Source organism: Strix uralensis, chromosome Z (assembly GCF_047716275.1).
Source record: "Strix uralensis isolate ZFMK-TIS-50842 chromosome Z, bStrUra1, whole genome shotgun sequence".
Lineage (NCBI taxonomy): Eukaryota > Metazoa > Chordata > Aves > Strigiformes > Strigidae > Strix > Strix uralensis.
Genome location: NC_134012.1, coordinates 12640734 through 12657545, shown reverse-complemented (window position 1 = coordinate 12657545; position 16812 = coordinate 12640734). Strand labels below are relative to the sequence as shown.

At 35.7% G+C, this 16812-nt stretch overlaps 1 protein-coding gene across 4 annotated transcripts in view; it reads left to right on the top strand.

The window, feature by feature from the left end:
* The window catches only part of ADAMTS6 (ADAM metallopeptidase with thrombospondin type 1 motif 6), a 156143-nt gene that overhangs the window by 21734 nt on the left and 117597 nt on the right, over nt 1-16812 (top strand). The gene's annotated exons all lie outside the window — the stretch shown is intronic.

Here is a 16812-nt window from a genome sequence, read left to right as displayed (position 1 = left end):
CAAAGCTTGCATTGTAGTCTTGCAGTCCTGATAAATGTATTCCTGTTTGCCCTTTGCAGTTACTTGTAGGCAACTGTACTTTTAAAGACATCAGTTTACCTGTTGTTTAAGGACACTATTTATTCTTTTTTATTTTGTTTAAATAGCAGCAGGTGCAGCAGCATTAATTTGGATTAGGGTCTTTTTATTACAGTTTCTGCTTTCAAGGACAAATGCTGTACTGCTTCGTATGTGACCTGTTTGTGGAATCATTGTGTTCACTGCAGAAAATTTTAAAGTAGTGATTAAAATAATGGATCTCTTCTGGAAATTTATGTAAAAGATGTAAAAGAGACTGTTTTTTTGGGATGGAGGTTTTTATTGGTTTTGTTTTATATAGGGAACAATTGTTTTTGAGAGGAAAGAAAAGCTAATGAATCACTTGTGTGTGTTTCTGCATTCATATTTCAAATATAATTGCTACATGTGGTCATTAATACTACATAATAACAATTAGAATGATTAAATGCCCAAGTGATTTAGAGAGCGGTTATAGTCCAAGAAGTTTAAAAAAATATTTGTCGTTAATAACAATAAATTGAATGAAATTCAAAATAAAATACAGTTACATTCTAAGATTTTGATTTTTCGCAAAGGCCTTCATTCTCAATTTTTTACATACAAGTAATTCCTTCACTAGTGCTACTCATGTCTATATCTATATTTTAAATCAACAAAGTGCCTTAGTATAGTACCTGCAGACTAGCAACACCACCTTTATAAAGCGTTGCTGAACTTTTAAGTTCAGTTACATATGCTTTCATGATAGAATGCTTGTATTCATTTATTTACTATAATAATTGTAATTTAGAAAGGTAATCCCAAAGGCTACAGTAATCAATTTGAATGATCAGTCAGGCTTTTACTGAAACTGCTAGCTATCCTGGCTCTTACTAATAAAATGCATCAGTATACGAGAAGGATGAATTTTTCTTTTTTTAGGTTGGGATGAGTAAATATAAATTTATATTAATGTAAACATGTAAATCCATTAACTTTAAATAATCCTAAATGAAGTACTGAAATGGTAACATGATTATTCTCATTGTGTTTCAGATATTTCATCTGGTGAACCAGAGTTAATTCATTATATGTGAATGAGAAGGGTACAGCTACGCTGGTTTAAACTCCTAACGTGTTGGAGAGGTCTTTAATAACCTCTTCTGCCTGAAGGAATTTGAACCTATACTACTAAACATTAAGTTATTTTTTAGCCACTATAATCGTGTTTTGAAAGCAGTTTCCTGAATCTGTCCCACTGATGCTGCTCTGTTTTATATGGAGTAATTACATTTTCAATGAATTTGACACTGGAACCATTTTTGGTTATTGTACATATTACTATTTTATGGAAAGTAGGAAAGTTTCAGTTCAACATTATGAATAGTTTTGTGTTGATCAAAACCAAATTTTTCAGTAATTGAGGTATTTGCAAAGATTACCTAGTCCTAGCTAAGTATTTAAGCTTGCAACTACAACAGTCTTTTCAGATAAAGTGGGACAAGTTGTTAAGAAAAAGAGTCGCTATCTTCATTCATGCAAATGAAGATGGCATCTCAGCTTTTCTCAGCAACAGGTGGCCTTCTTCCATGATACTTTCAAAGATGATATGCTCTGCTCTGGGCTAAAAAACAGTACTAAGGGTGCTGATTGCATAGGGATGTCTGCTTGACCAACGTAGACAGATTTGGTACCCTAAACTAGCTGTATGTTAAAACCAGGTAACCTCACTGGCATGGAGGTGTGCCAAGCTAATCTAAGAAGTCCCATGGAGACATTACCATGCCTGCTAAGCCACTGGGCTTTTGGACAAGAGCCTACCTGTGCTGAGTGTGCCTGGTGTATGGGCTTCTCTGTTGTGGTCCTGCAGGCACCCTGAAGTCTGCAGAGCACTTTTTTTTTTTTTTTTTACTAAGTGGGTAGGGGATTGCAGAAAACTTCTTAGCTGATAATAAAAAATAAGGCAGGTAAGAAGTTGGTCCAAGTAAGAATCTGATTCCCAATCAGGAGAGCAAAATTGTGGTGAAGGGAGTATGGTATTACTTGCACAAATATTATAGCAAAAATAATGTGCATTCTCAACTCGCTATGGTGAGTGTTGACTGCTTTAGCTTCTTTAATGCTGCCAGACATTATGCTGTAGGCATAAAAATTGTAATTAGCAGGAACACTTCCTGGTACTGTTAGGAGAAACATCTTCCTTCAGTTTCACTGGGGAGCTTCTGAGCATCCCTGAAATTGGTAAGAATTAGATACCTTCTTATAATGAGAACCCCAAGGGTACATAATAGGCCTTATACAGAGGGCTTACTACAGAATCTTGGGATATTGGGTAACTTTGTATAACAATAATAGCAATTACCCAGAACACTGATAATACTTTTGTATGTGTTACTATGCTTTTGACTTCTTTATTCATTTATGGAACTTTTGCTTGTATTTTCTGAGTCTTAAGTGCTTAATGTTATTTCAAGATACGGCTGTGACTGAATTACTGTTCTAAAACAGTGAGACCTTTTCTTTTTGTATAGTGCTCGCTCTTTGAAATTTCACCTAGATTTTTTTTCTGTTGGAGACTATATTTAAGGCTCAGAATTTAATACTTTATCATGTAATTGTCCAAATTGGATTCTTGGTGGCAGGTGAAAGTAAAATGGTAAGGAGTCAGGTTTTAATTATAATGTTGATTAGTAGTGTAATGCTAATAAGACAATGTCTTCATTTTTCCATGAAGTGACTTTGACTTTGTCAAAGTGACCTAGCAAATCCTTAAACTTATTTTATATTACAAATTAATAAAAGTAGGAGAAAAAACTTGTCTGATTCTCTTATCTCAAGTCTTTTGGTAGACAAAAAGCAGTCTTTGCATTTTGTTCCTGTATTCCTGCATGATAGATGTGATAATCTCACTTGTTAACACAATGACAGGTTCTCAGATTTGTTGTTTTAAGACTCGATGTAAGTTTTGAGAGTATCTGTATATTCTCCCTTAGCATTCAAAAACTCCTTTTTGAAGTTAGTTCTTGTTTACTTGCTGATTTTTTTTTTTTTTAACCTTCATTGGTAGGCTGCTTCCTCTTCTTGTTTCTTCAGAAACTCTTGAGTCTCCAGAGTTTACCTTAAAACCACGAAACTTCAGAAGTCACAATGGACACTATGATGTACTTATTTTTGAAGAACACTTAACCCAGCTTCCCTTCCATTTCAATCAGTTGCTTCCTTCTCATGATCTTATAGATCATAAAGTAGGAATGATGGAATTCCTCAATACCTTGGTTAACTTGCAAGTGTGTATGTTATGAACAAATATATTCCTTGTCCTGTGCACCTGCACAGAATGGTAAGGAACAGAGGGTTGCATTCTAGGTTACACTTTGTAGCAGGAGTAGAGGACAAGATGACAGTATTTGAAAAAAATGCCTTTTTTTCTTTTATATTCCACCCTACAAGTTCTCTAGTACTACATTTCTGTATAGCTCAAGATGGTTAGTTAGATTTGTCCAGGTACTAGATAGCTGTTTTTCCAAATGATGTGTGACATTCCGAATGATGTCTAAACTTTGCAGCAACAGAGTCTTTTCTTGCTGGGAGGGAAGATCCAGAGCTATTAATTTCCCTTGTGGTATGTCAGTAGGTCGAGTAAAAGGCATACCAAACAGCCCATAGAGAGAAAAATTTCAGGGGGAAGTTGAGATGTCTCTGTGTGTGTGTATCTCTAAAGGGGCAGAACATGGTCTTTGAGGTACAAATGTTTTAAACAGAGAAACATTTGAAACCTTACTCACTTAAAGAGAAAGTACTTCTCAAAAGTTGTTGCATGAAATGTGATCTCCTGTTGGTAGCATCACATAGCAAGAGTGTTTCATGCTTTTTAAAAGAAGACACACTATACTGGACAAAAGCATTAAGATCTCTTTGATGCAGCTACAGTGTTTTTATAGGAACATAAGCGATTCCATGCAAAAAACTTCATGAAGTTTTAATTTTGAGACTGTAAACCTGCATCCTTCCCTGGCCCCCGCCCCTGTACACTGTTAGAGATGCACTTCTGAAATTAATGACTTACTTTATCTTGAAATACAAAAATCTTTTATTTGGGTTGGAGTCCACTTGAGTTAGTTTTATGAGTGGTTTACTTCTTTAGCAACAATTTATTCCGCAGCCCCACTGAACTAATGTATTCTGGAGGAACCTTTATTTGCTTGAATAAAGAATCAGGGCCATAGGATTTTTTTGTTGATTAAGCCAAATACACCTTGATTTGGAGGTTAGACTGGTGTCAGTAAAAATGTTCCGTACCATAGATGGTGTAATTTTTCTGTTTCTCTGGATTTTAAATGGGCTTGCAGATGTTAATTTTTGTGAGACAGTGAATGAGGTCCCTCTTAATACAGACTCTTGTATCTTTGCCAGGTACCACTGTACTTGTAATTCAGTAAGTGTATTGCTAAGCAGTGTGGTATGGCTGCTGTTAGCATTAACCCCAGTATTAATATGCAACATGTCTCTAGCAAGACTGCTGAAGCCCATATGGGAGGCATTAACATTACTACACAATTGGATTTTTCAAATCTTTCAAGGAGAGAAGTTTTACAGAATTGGTTTATGCTTATTGTATATATACAGCTTCATAATGCTTCAGTTAGTAGTTCCATCATTCATGTGCCCTTCTGGACAAGGTATACTCTCATTTGTCTCTGAGATATGCATCCCCTGTGCAGGTCAGTGCTGCCAGTTTTTCTAAGGGGACAGGAGGTATATGTATATGGCAGCAATCCTGAACTGTGAATTTTGTGGTTCATAATCTAAAGAACTGCAATGTTTCTGTCATCGCTGTAGATACTCAAAAGGGGCAAAAAGTTTCTTGTTTCATTTTGCATACCTGTGTAGAGCTGACTGCAATCATGCTTTTCTTTTTTTTTTTTTTTTTTGTAAGATTAAGGTGTTTTAAGCAGCGGGGGATGATTTGTTAGTTGCATTGTCCCAATAGCAGTTCTAAAAGGAAACTTATTTTATGGACACAGCTGCCCTTTTGCATGTCAATTGCTTATAGGTTAGTAATGTTACTTGTTATTACAAAATAAAAGTATATTTTCCCATCAGGTTCTGTACTAGTTAAGGCATTTGGGAGTGAGGTAGGGCCAGCCAGGGCTCTGCACATTCCTTTCCTCCTGCAGGTCCAAGATTGTTATGCTTCTTTTCTGAGGCTCTTTTCCACTTTTTTTTTCTGGGCTTCTTAACTTGTTGCAAAGATTTCTTTCCTGTACAGGGCACTCTCACGTTGCTCTAGCAGTTGTTCTAACAATTTCCTAGCCTTGTCCAATAAATCTGGACATCCAAAGTGTTTCTGTTCCCATGAAGCCCTGTCTCTCTGATTCTCCTCTTATTCCATTAATGAGAAGGGCTTCAATTTCAAGAAGTAATTCTGATGTGAGTTGTATCCATTTGCTTCTTTCTTCCTTGTCTCTTAGTGCATTAAGCAGTTTTCACCCTTTTTTTTTATGCCACCTTTAAACTTGTTCTACTGGAGTTCCTTGCAGGGAATTTAAGCCCCTGATAGCAGGCTGGTTTTCCTTTTGATTTTTGTGCAAAAATTATAAGATTGTCCATTGACTTTGTGTCCCGGAGACCATGTGTTTAAGGTTACTCGTCTGAGAGAGAGGGTTGAAAACCTGAGATGTCTGTGTTGTCCTTAATGTCTGTTTCTGCAGATACTAAAAATTCGAGGAGCCCACTTTCCAAATAATAACACTAAATTCCCCATGCCCCTTTGTTTTCAGGGAATTAAAGGAGTGTTAGTGAGAGATCTATCTGCCCATTCAAAATGATGCATTTGGGAAAAAAGCCCCAAACTTGAAATGTACTAGGACTCTGCTATAGCAGGTTGATGAAAGTAAGGTATTTGATGTTGTTTGCATGGTGCTTTGCATACTAGGAATATTTGTACCAGGGTTTCTATACATAACATGTTCTTTACACTCCTTTTTAGACATCTGCACTGACAGAATCAGTATGTAGCTAAATACAGCACTGGCACCACAGTTCTTATATTCTAACTCTTGTGTCAAAACCAGTTTGTGGGTCTTCACTATTAAGGTGTATTCTTTGGAATGACTACCCTAAGATTGACAAAAGAGAAATTGTGACTGAGAGATGCAGTATGACAACTGTAAGCTATTACAGCAATACAAGGTCTCTGTGTGTAGATGATTTGCTTTAGATATATGTGGGTCTAGAGACATGTTCCAAGATTGAAAGCACTGCATGTTCAGTGGGGGGTAGAACATTTACAAAGGCTTCAGTGGAGAATTCTCCCTTATTGACTTTCTGTATGTCTTTTTGTGAGCTGAGAGGCTGTAGGCTGTGAAATGATGGTGGAAAATAGAATTAGATAACACAGGCAGTAGAGAAAAATATGAAATTGTTGGAAATTAATAAAATCAGTTGTCATAATACGCAATTCCCTTTTATATAGCAGTTATACACTTACTTGTTGGGTGGGTTTTTTGTTCCCCCACACCACATTAACAGAATAAGGCCTAAAATGTTCAGCTTTCCACTCTTGGCTGTGAATTTTTTGGGGGTTTGGGGGAACTAGGTTAGTGTAAATTGTATCTTTAAAATTTATTCCTTGATTTTTGTAGTTGAAGGGAATCAAGTAGAGTCTGGGATTTGAGGGAACTCACATGGAACAATAAAGTAGCTAGAATGTGAATCTGAAAAACTCCTTATTGCATGGCAAACGCCAACCAGCAGGTGATTTGCAGCTAATTAACAAGCATACTGTGTGAGTGGAATGTTTTCTAATCAATAAAAAGGCTGTTATTTTTAATTTCTGATGCCGTTAGTTGACTCTTAGTTTACAGTTGGATAGTTAGAAGATGTGTATTCGGATTTAGTTTATAAAATTTGGGTCTGTGAGGGTGGAAGGGTGGAAAAGGTATAAGGTGTACCCAGAGTTTGCCTGATCCATTCCAGGTGAACAAAATGTGTTTTATTTAATACCAAATCCAGAAGAGTGACCAGTGTCATGGAGTAAAACTCAGACTTCCATGCTCTGACTGGAGACTTCAAGTCTGAAAGCTGTTACCTTTTTTTAAATTTTTTTGGTAGATTGATTGAAATACTTGGTATAAAAAAGATTAATTACTGAAAGATAAAGACTAAAAAGATAAATAACATTCTCCTATCTCAGTTGAAGACAGAAATTTTGAGTGTAATCCCACAGACATCTCTTAAGATGTGCTCACTGAGTGGAACTGGTTACACTCCTAATGGTTTCCTGAACTGGAAAACTTGAGAATGTCTACCAGCACACAGTGTGGGCAGCGCAACTCCTTACTGCCCCCAGTTAACGTCTCTCTCTAAACTAGGCAATGAAACATTCAGTAATTAAAAATGCATTGGGGTAAATCCATAAAATATCAAACTACATTTGGTGTTCATAGTAATGGTATATTAATGCCTGTTGTAGTTTACAAGTAAAACTTTTCCTTTTACACACTAGACTTCCTACAGAAGAAAAAAAAAATCAATGAAAAATACTTCTGTATGCTCTATTTTCCTCCCCCCCCCCCCCCCCCTTTTTTTTTTTTTTCCAGGCATTTACCTTCTGAGTTGCACAAAGGGTCATAAAACTATTCAAATGATAGTTTTTCCAGGAAATGTTTGCTGGTAATAGTTTGGGATATCTGTTAGAACACTTCAGTTACTGCTTGGCCAGATATCTGAGGAAGGGCTTTCTAGCAGTTTGAAATGTCATATTTTGCCTTCTTTTTTATAATGAACATAGACTTGTTTAAAAATCTCTCATTTTTAATTTTTCTTAGGAGTCTGAGTAGAATCCTAGCATTCTTCTCTTTTTTATTTTTTTTTTTCCCCCCTCTCTTGCTTAAGTACAATATCAGGGCTGTTGTTATTTTCACAGCTTACAATGACTGGCAGAATAATACATATGCAAGTGAGTAGCTGTGCTCCTCATTCTTAACAATCCAGAAAAACATACTGGGCCACTTTCTACCCTGGATTTTCACCAATTTTGGATTTTGTCTGAATTCTGTTGTGTAAATTCTGCCTCACCACACATGAATATATACTACATTTTCATGTTTTCTTCACATTTTAGACATTAGTCTGGACTCTTTAGCTCAGCCTTATAGCTCATTTTATTAGATTGCTTATGTATAAGAATACATTAAAAACATGCTTTTAATTAGGACATAGGTTGTAAATTAATTCTTTTAGTGGCAACATAATATCCATTTAATTTTAGTATTCAGTATTCTTCAGTTTCTGCTAGTTCACACCAATCTGTCCTAATGAAGGGCATGATTATTTATGCTTTGAGGTCAGTGGCAGCATGCCCACTTTTTCAGGATCTGGTTAAGATGTCAATTTGTGTTCATAGCTTGTTCATTTTAATTATGCAAATAGTTGTGTGAAACCTAAAGTGAGCACTGTTTGCTCCATGCTACTTAATAACTTTTTGAAATATTTTACGGCTTTAAAATGTGGATTAATGAAGTTAGGTGCATGAGTGTCTTAACCTTTTTAAAATTAGGGATGGTGGTTTTTCTCTGAAGTTGCACCCATTTCTGTAATAAATTCACTGCTTTTATAAACACCTATTATGCACAGGGATAGATCGCTTCCTAACTAATTTTCAGGTATAGTCAGAGTGTTACAAGTACTTTCCAATGTGATTAACACTACTTACAAGTTAATTTTTTTTTTTTGCTTGCTTTATTAGTGAATTTACAGCAAAGAAAGGAATGTCTGGAAATTTTCCAGTGAAAGAGCAGGTGTGAATAGGCAGGAGCAGAATTGTCTCAAGTAAAGAAATATGTTGTAGTTCATTCATGTCTGGAATTGTAGCTGTTCAGTTTTACTTTCATAATGTGTGATGAAATGTAGTTTAAAAGGCTATTAAAATTCTACAGAACTGGGTGATGGAGTTAAAGTAAAAATCCAAAGTTAAAATTCCATACTTGAATATTTTGTAACTGACCTGACTGGTACTAAAGTTGATTCTGAAATCAGATTTGCTAAACAGCAGGTAAAATTTTGTTTAAACTCAAATGAAATAAAATTCTTTTGTTTTCAACTCAAATAAAAACATTTTAATGAATAAGAAATTTGTTGAGGTAAGAAAGAAATCACATTTGTTTACATGTGTTATATTCAGAATTAAATTACCACCTGTGTTGCATTCTCTGTTTTCCTAACCGATGTTTTTTATTTTCTAAGGATATATGGTTTGCAGTCTTTATTACTTGAAGTAAACACTGTAAAATATGGTTGATGAAATAGAAGCACTGAGATAACACTGAGAACTATTTTAAATTCTGGTCAAACCATTTATTTTGCAATAGTGTGTGAAGGAACAGTGGTCTGGCCAACTGTAAAGAGTTAAATATGAAATTGTAAATATGTTTAATGACTAGCAAGCCTTGTGTAGATTTGCTCTTTCATTTTCTCTATTCTAATTCTTCCTACCATTGTTTGTTTTCTGTTCCCTTTTGTTGCTGCCACATTGACTGATTATCAGCAGGTGAAACTGTAGCAAATGGGAATATACTCAGAAAATGTAACAGTTTCTGCTTTTTTATGCTTTTTTACTTATTTCTAGACTTGAAACTCTTTGCACTTCTGATGATTTGGCCTTTACTGGCTAAGCTAATACAGGCCAGCAATTATAGCATTATAAACAGTGTGAATAAAATCTCTTTTAATGATGCATAATCATATCTATCTTAGATTACAGGTCATTAATCATCCACACGTGCACTTTTGCAAAATTCTACACACTCCTAGTTTAAACTCTCAATCTGCATACCACTATTTATAGTATTCCAAAACCATATCTGAGTAGTCCATGAACACTGTGGAGATAGCCAAAAGCTGTTGTGTGTGCATGGCCAAGGCCTACCACTGTGGATGCATGTGGTGGTGGTACCTCAAGCTAATAAATTTAATCGAGAATTAATTTTTTTTTTTTCAAATTATGTGCAGTTGTCTTTGTGTAATGACTGGTCACGTCTTTTACAGGCAATACTCAGGCAATTTTATACGGTTTAGTGAGTCAATGTTAGTTTGTCAATAGTGATAGGTATTTTAATATTTGATGCTTTGGCACAGTATTGTGTGTAGATCCTTTGTACTGAATGTTTCATATACTTTTCCTCTCCTGCATTTTGTAAATATTATAAAGTAAGAGAGAAGTGGCTTTCAGTTGTAAGTGCTGTTGAACTAGTCTTGAACAATGGTCAAGATCAGTTCAACTATCAAAAATAGGAAAATACTCTTTTATATAAAAAATACTTTTCTGTTAAAGAAGCTTTTTTATACTTAGGTTTTGCATATTACACAAAACTTCATGTTTATATATAAGTGCAACAAATGGTAAAATGTAAGGATGTGCGTTCTTTATTTTAACATGTATTATATATAGTTAGGATGGTAAATTCCAGCAGTGTGGTGATTAACAACAGAAAATATTAGACCCAGTGAGGAGAGCCCTTGGGTGATGTCAACTCAGTCTGCCATGTATGCTGATGATTTTACTTGCAAAATTGTACCAGCAGTCACTAAGTTTTGAGCACACATTACAACAGTGAATTTTTTCAGTATCATTTTATGTCAGAATTGTTTCTGTTTGATTAGTGGAAGCAAGCTGAAAGCCATGGTTAAAATTTATTTTGGATGGGTTTTAAATGTGTGATTTGTACCTTCAGAATAACTCCTCAAGTATGCTGGACTTACTTTTGTATACAAAGCAAGTAATCTCCTGCAAAAATCAGTCTTAACCAGCTAAAAACCACAGAACTCTTTTTTTGGTCACCTTTGCATCTGTCTCTTCTCATCTACTTTTCATCATGCATGGTGAAAGCATTCTTTAATTTGGACCAGAAGTCCTTCTGTACCCTTTTCGCGATTTCTTCTTTATTCTTATCTATTTTGGACTAGATGATTGTTGTAGGTCCCTTCCACCTGAAATATTCCATTCTATTCTTAATGGTTTATAGATGTTTGCAGTTGAAACAATTTATTCAGGCAAGCACTGAATATACCAAGTGTTTTAAAGTGAAAGTATGTAGGGGTGAACTTGCATTCTTTCAGTGAGAGGGGAGATATTTCTTTTCAGTATGTATTTGCTTGCCTGAAGGTTAAGATTTCCTTTAATACTCTTTATACCACAGTATGATATGGTTTTTTGGTGGTAGCACAGTGCAGTGAAAAATACTGCATTCTAACTGCACAAAGTCGCTATTTATTACATGTAGCAGTTTTATTTCAGTAAATTAGATATGTTTCTTTCTGTGTAATGGAGAATTTACAGTTGTTCTGACCGTTAGAAAAATCCAGAACATAATCTAAAAACATTTAGCTGTTAGGTATCAGACACATTATACAGTGTGGCTTCTTTGGCTGTAAAAGAAGATCTTAATCTTTCTCAGTCTCATCCAACAGACCTTTCTGCCATCAGAATAATACATAACTGTATCTTCCTTTGCCTGTGATCTCCATACATTTAATTTCTCTAAGTGGTTCTGAGTTATCAGGAGGAGTATTTACTATGGCTGCAGTCCTGCATTTTGATCTATAAGTCAAACTCTCATGCTTATGCCAAGTGCCTTAAATATTAACTTGGCTCTGTGCAATTATATATCTAAAAAAAACCCAACCCTGCATGAATATATCATATTGAAGGATTTAGGCCATATAAAGGGCAGAGTACTTATTCTTGCTTATGAGTGATAACAACTAGATTAGTGTATGGGAGGGAGGGGAAGGAACATGCTAACATTGTGTGTGTGTGCACATGTGTGTGGGGAGCACCTAAGCTCACTTTTGCTTTCCATACTTTAAAGCAAACAAACAAACTCTGCGGATTCCTCAGCCTGAAACACCAGAGTGTCACTCTTTAAAACTGTAGTACTTAGGTCTTCTTTTACAATGTCAGTGTTATTTTTAAAAGGCATTTCTTCTGCCTTTGCTTGGTTTTTTTTTCCCCTGCCATGCTGCTGTTGTGACTTTAGTTAAAGTAATATGACATTTGTAGGACCAGAAAGGAAAATAAGAATGTTAACAGTATTTTCTTTAAGCCTGCAAAATTATTTTTACTACTTCAGTGGTCTAACTTTGATCTATGCCTTGTGGTAAAGGTCAGTGTTGCTGATAAGCTTATATATTGCAAATGAGGTGTGCCATAAGCTTTTCTGTTATCTTTGAGGTTCGGGTGCGTCCTCTGCTGCCCTGCTGCATGTTAAAGATTCTTCTTCCATACAGATCTTTAATCACTGGTTCCATTCCCCAACTGTCTGGTGCAGCTGCGTGGAATTATTTTCTGTGAGGTGGGCTGGAACAATGTTTTGTGGAACTGGTGATACAGATGTGTTTTAGTGTCCTATTTCTAAAATAACCTCATTTGTAGAAATGGAATGCTCTATTGTTAAGCAGTTATTTGGATTCACAGACCCATAGCAGTGTAAAATAAATGTGTACTTTAGAAATATTTTTTAAAATCTAAGACAATGGATAGATAATAAGTAGCACTTGAATTAATTCCAAAGATATCTCTCACTTCACATATGCTAACAAAGCTGAATGGGTCATCAAGGCCCTTTGGCTGAGAGTTTAGCTCCTGTGCTACTTTGTACTCTTGTGGAAGATTTGGCAGTCGGGACTCGTGCTCCACTGATAAGGATTTTTGTCATTCAAAATTCTTTCCATCCCCATAGGGTATTTCATTAAGGAATTTCAACCTTTCTGTTGCTAGACCATTGTCTTAATCTTTGGAAACGCTGATGTCCCTTGATTGGACATAGGTAGAAAATGTGCAGTCTGTAATGTCTGTTCAGAGGCTCAGAGGGAAAACATTTTCATACTCCATATACAGTCCTCATTGTGTGAACCTTCTTCATATAACTACATGAATTTTGTATTTTGTACACAGTTGCAAATTTATTTGATGCTTGTAAATGTCAGACATGTGATGGGATTTATCAGTGTGTGCTTTCAGAGACAAGACACTTCGATAATTGGTTTGGGATGAACTATTTCCCCAAGTTGTTTTTTAGCATTACTGTGTCAGTGTGTAGTTTCTTCTAGCTCACAACAAAGTACTTAATTTCTGGAATTAGTGTTTCCATTGTATCAAATACTGTGATTTTTGTAGATCAAGTACTTCATAAAATGCTGGGTTAAAAACTGGATACAAATGAAGAAAAATTATTTTGTGTCTGATGACAATGTCAAAGATACTTGCATATGTGAAGTGGCAGTTTAGTGAAATATTTGGAGGGAAGGGGATTATAAAGGCATAACAGAACAAAGGGTGTAACTCATACAGTGAAGGCTGGTGCAACTCTGTAAAATCAAGAGGAAAATGGGGTTGAAACCTTGAGTTTAGTAGAAATGCTTACATAAATTATGGTTTACAGGATCAGAGTCTGTGTTTGTGGGTGTTTCTCAGCTGTCAAGCACGTAAGCTTGAACTATGTGAAGAGAAGGCTCTCGTCTGGTGTACATTAATTTCTGCTTTTCTGTTGAGTATTATACAATATTCTAAAATATTTAAGCTTCTTGAAGTTCTCTTTCTTTGGGCCAGAGTGGTTTTAGTTGCATACAGATTTTTATGATTGAACATAGAAGGCTCAAAGTCATATTGATCCAAATCTTTTTTCAATCCCGAGGAAAAAAAGTTGAGATTAGAAGATGGAGAATGACTTTTTCTTTTTTTTCTTTTTTTTTTTTTTTTTGTAGCTTACATTTCTCTACCCAGAAAACTGGATTGTTTGGAGTTCCATAGTATCTTTTAAAGCAGCTTAAGGAACTGTATGTAGTGTAAAAAGAGTGCAATGCTTCTGTGTACCTTTCAAACATAATCTGCTTTTTTCTAATTATTATCAGAGTGCTTCATTTGCTGTGTTCAGCTACCAGTAATATAATTTGAAACTGATGGGTCTAGCTAATTATTCTTGCCTTGCATGTTTACATAACATATAGCTACCTCAGACCACTCCAGTTCCACAAGTTTTGCCTTTGGTATATCTGTGTGGTATGTCTAAGACCTCTCCATTGATAAACAGCAGGCTGTCTTCTTTCTCCTCAATTCCCCTAAGCTGAGATAGATTGTCTTGCAGTAAGTCAAACTTCCCTTCTCCTAGCCTGCTAGCTATTTTGTTAATTGGTGTAAAGAGTTTCACTTGTATATTGCTAAAAGCAAGCTAACTTCCTCACTGCTGCTTGCCTTTATAGCTGAAAGATCTGGAGTAGCAGCAGTTTAGTAAAAAGTTCCAAATGAATAATGGCCTGCTAAGGAAAGCCTTGCCTTAATCTTCAGAGCCCATTATGCCATGCTTTTTGTGGTAGCTTTGCTGAAAATTGTTTCCATGCCTGACATCTTTGGTACAGGCATCAGTGTTCACTGTGTTCACTGTGAACACTGGATGATTAGGATGGATGCAGCCATGGGTAGAGATGTGCGATCACTATTGCCCTGGATCCCAGGAATAGTCTCCAGCAACTTAGTGCTGTCCTGAAGTCGTCTGTAACAAAAGTGACGTGTATTGACAGCACTACAAGAAAGAAGCAAAATTACTACTTGTATCTACTGTGCATCAGAATTTATATTGATGCACCATGAATTCCCATCTTTCTTTCTGCCTCTTAAGTGTCTACACAACCTGGGTTTTGAAGATGAGAGAAAATGGTGTGGATGAGTATGAGCATGAGTGTGTGTGGAGGGGGGGAAATCATACCATGTCAGAACAGAGCAAGAAGAGAAAGAATTGTTGTCTGTCAATACTATGGCAGAAAAGTCCATAATTGTTGGTTGCATGATTTTTATGAAAATGTGCATTTGGACAATGTATCTTGAAGAACTTAATCTGCTGGTAAGTAACTTAATTTATGCAGTGCACCAAAATCTTTTTTTCTACTGTCATTTTGCCCTTAAGGCTGCCACAGCATGTGTTGTTCTTAAGAATGATGTCTGTTTTATTTGCTGAAACCAAGCTTGAGAAACTCTTGTTTTTCAGTAATATAGATTCTCTGAACACTATATGAGACATAATTTTATAGTTGTTCTCAAAACAAAATCTTGATGATCTCCTACTCCACGCATCTATTTTTCCCAAATAGTTACCAAGCAATTTCCTGTTACATGTGGTGAGGTCAAATCCAAGACTGCCAGCTCATGATTGCTTCATATTTTCAATTACAGCTATTTGGAGGAAACTTCAGAAACAAGGTCAGATGAAATTTTTGGCAACAAAGTTGATTTTATTTTACACCCCCCCCCCCCCCCCCCTTTTTTTTTTCTTTTACATAGCCATCATAAAACTGATGTTGATTATACTTGAGTAAACTGTCATCTGTATGTATTTGAATGTGTTTTCCCATTAAGTAAAACAAAAGTGAGGCTGAGCTATTTGGTTGAAAAATGTAGTGAGTGCTGAAGGACTGGAAGGGGAATGCTATGTAAGTACTGTAATAGTTTTCACACAGTTTTTAAGTTCTGCAGGGGTTCCAGTAAGGCAGTTTCCTATTGTTTTACTATACTATATTTGTAGTAAATATGTGAAAATTTCCTAGCCAAGCTGTTAAAAATAAGGGATCTCAATACCATGCTGTTTTGTAAAATTTTTCAACGTTTCCACCTCCGTTGAACTTGATGAAAGCCACTTTGGGTTAGGCACTTTCGAAGCATATGTCTGCTTTTTAAATTGCCAGTGTGGAAGGTTTTTTATTTTAAGTGTTTCTTATTTTCGGAAACACTATTGGCAAATAAGAAAGTAAGTTTGTGATTCTGTCAAATGTGCAGCAGTTAAAATTGTCAATTCTGACAGAAGACTTTGGTAAGCAATAGCTCATGTCAGAGGTACTAGTATCTAAGCTCCATATCCAGCTGATTGCTCAGATGCTCCAATTACTGTAATGCGAGTTCTTTGTGAAAGGCAAACTGTCTACAAGGAAGGACTGTCCATATGTAAGAGCTATTTTTTTAATGTCCAGAAGCTTGCAGAATCAAAATTATGACCGAGTTTCTACCCCATTGTGTGGTTTTTTCCCCTGTATTGCTTGTTCACTGCTGAGTACTGTGTGGCAATAAAGGTTTGATTTTTGTGTGGTGTAGCAGATTGGGGCACTTAGTGACAAAATCACATTTTCTGTATGTACTCTTAAATGTTTCAAAATAGGAGCCGTAGTATCAGTTCACTCCTTGTAAATATTGCCTTTACAAACATCATGGAGGAAGAGATAATTTTTCTTAGAGCTTGCATGGTAGCATGATTTTCTGTTTTAATTAATGTCTTTACTGAAATAGCTTTTGTGTATTAATGAGTAGTTTTTGAAGAGGAGGTAGTTTTTGAGAGTAAATCTAAAACAAAATTTAAGATATACCCATGCCTTTCAAAGAGACATTGGCAATGCTGGTTATGCTCCATTTCTAAGAATTTTAATAATTTTCACTGACTGGATTTCGCATGTGTATTGTACACTGTGCAAATGTATAAAGGGCACAGCAGCAATTGATTCACAAACATCCATAACTACTCACTTGTGTTCTACAATTAAAGAATTTGGAATTAGTGGATAAATAATGTTCTGTATTTGTCAAAGAATGGGACACAGAGAACACTTAAGGGTTACATACTTTTCTTTGACTACTGCGTATTTCTAGAAGTAGTTAATTTTTCTGCAGAGGTATGCTTTCCTGTGTTGCAGGTTGATTATCAACAAGTTTAACCCAAAGGTCAAATAAATTAA